The sequence below is a fragment of the Hemiscyllium ocellatum genome, chromosome 36, assembly GCF_020745735.1.
Source record: "Hemiscyllium ocellatum isolate sHemOce1 chromosome 36, sHemOce1.pat.X.cur, whole genome shotgun sequence".
Classification (NCBI taxonomy): Eukaryota; Metazoa; Chordata; class Chondrichthyes; order Orectolobiformes; family Hemiscylliidae; genus Hemiscyllium; species Hemiscyllium ocellatum.
In genome coordinates, this window is record NC_083436.1 from 1,943,555 (window position 1) to 1,946,167 (window position 2,613).

Here is a 2,613-nt window from a genome sequence, read left to right on the forward strand (position 1 = left end):
ACCTTCCCTTTATTGGTGCGTGCTTTGAGTCTCAGTGTTTGTATGACAAAATCTGTACAGGACATTGGTTTGGCTACTTTTGTAATATTGCCTTTAATTCTGGTCTCCCTGCTGTCGGAAAGATGTTGTCAAACTTGAAAGAGTGCAGAAGAGATTTAAAAGAATGTTGCAGGTGTTGGAGGGTTAGAGTTACAGGGACAGTTTGAATAGGCTGGGAGTATTTTCAAGTGTTGAGGCTGAGGGGTGACCTTAAAGAGGCTTATAAAATCACAAGGGGCATAGATAAGGTAAACAGTCACCCCAGGATAGGCGAGTCAAAAATTACAGGACAAAGGTTTAAGGTGAGAGGGGAAAGATTTATAAAGGGAAATGAGGTACAACACTTACAAAGAGAGACTGCTGTGTGTATGGACTGAGCACCCAAAGGAGGTGGTGCAGGCAGGCACAGTTGCACCATTTAAAAAGCATTTGAATGGGTCCGTGTATGGGATGGTTTAGAGGGAGATGGGCCAAGTGCTGGCAAGGGGGACGAAATTAATTTACGATATTTGGTCAGAATGAATGACTGGATCGAAGGGTCTTTTTCCGTCCTGTACATCACTGAGACTCTGTTGCCTCTTGAGAGTCTCACACAGGAACAGGAAGAGGCTATTCAGGTTCTGAATTCTGTCAGTCAGCTTGTTTGCTCAATTACTGACAAAAATACATCATTCAGATTTTGATGGTGTTTTACAGAAACAGGAGAAAAACTTTTAGTCAAGAGAAGCTGTAAGGAATGTGAAGAGGCCGTTCAGCCCCTCAATTCCATTCCACAGGAGCAGCAGTTGAGCACAGAGAGATTGGAGCCTGTTGGTCAGTATTAAGAGGAGGACATCGATTTTCACAAACTTGGGATCAGGAGGCATCACTCAGTTGCTCAAGACTTGGAACTGGAGGCAGTCACTCAATAGCTCGAGACTGGGACATAGGGATAGAAGGCAGTCATTCACCTCTCGAGACTGGGACACAGGTACAGGAGGGAGTCACTCAACTGCTCTAGACAGGGACACAGGAACAGGAGGGAGTCACTCAACTGCTCGCGACTGGGACACAGGAACAGGAGGCAGTCTCTCAACTGCTCGAGACTGGGACACAGGAACAGGAGGCAGTCACTCAACTGCTCGAGACTGGGACACAGGAACAGGAGGCAGTCACTCAACTGCTCGAGACTGGGACACAGGAACAGGAGGCAGTCATTCAACTGCTCGAGACAGGGACACAGGAACAGGAGGGAGTCACTCAACTGCTCCAGACTGGGACATAGGAACACCAGGGAGTCATTCAACCGCTCGGGGAAATCTGGAGACTTGTGAGGCCCCAGGATCCTGTTACTCAGGAACGGCAGGAGGTGACTCACTCCCCACCAGCTTTGGCCACTGGCAGAGGGTGGGGGTCGGAGTTTGCCTGTTACAAAGAGAAATAGATGAATAAGTTGCTTTCGTCGTCCACACAATCCTGCCCCACCATTCACTAAGAGCACGGCTGATCTGATAGTGATTCCCTCATTCCATTTTCCGGAGACCCCCCTCTCTGCAGCCTCTACTCCATTTGTCGGTCACGTTGCAGACCCAGATGCTGTAACAACAGTTATCATCACTCATCCAGAGGCTCAGATCTAATCAGATGAGTCAGGATTTGAAGGGTCCAGTCACAAGAATGAAAACCCAAAATAAAGGCATTGCCAGATGTTTAGTTCTCTCACATTTGCAATCCAACTCACATAACCAACCCATCCATTGTACGTTCAGGATGGAGCACTGTATAGATCCAGCTAGCGTACTGCTGAAAGCAACCCAGCAATGTCCAGAGTGGAATTCTGTGCAGCCCACACCAATGCTTGATCTATAATCCTGGGCAAAATGTCCAGCATGGGGATCTATGCAGACCGCACTGGTTCATCCATATATAAACCCAGACTGTTGAATTGTTCGGTAACATTGCGTTAGATCACTGCCCAGTGTGTGGAAACTTGCAGCCAATGCTGGCAGTGACAGGATGTGTAGCTTCCATTCATTCACAGCTTTATATCTCCATTGCGCGTTGACAAAGGGTGTTGTGGGTGTGAACATCACTGAAAGTGAGATGTAAATTGAAACAGTTTCAATATCAATAGTTCCGATTCGGGCGCATATCACTCCAGTATTTAAAGATGAAACAACTGAGATAATGTTGAGTGAGGTTTTATGTGTGGTGCAAAGAAGTAAGAGGGAGTTGGTGATGTTATAGTGGTTGCACTATAATGCTCCAAGTAATCAATGGGAATTGGAGAAACAAATATGCAGGGAGACTGGGGAGACTTGCAGGAGCAAAAAGGAGGGCTGAGGTTCAGGTAGCTGGAATCAATGGAATCTCTGGAGAGACAAAGAATGACTAGAGAGAAAACAGGACGTCTTACAATCCAAAGTGGGCATTCATGTGTAAAACCACAACACACGGGCGAGGTCCTCAATTTCCCCTCTGTGTTTACCATGAAGAAAGTCATGAAGATCTGGACGGGGGGAGGGGGGCGGAAGGGAGGTTAGTTGTCATATCTTGGTACCGTTAATATCACAGTAGAGGTGCTGTTGGACATAT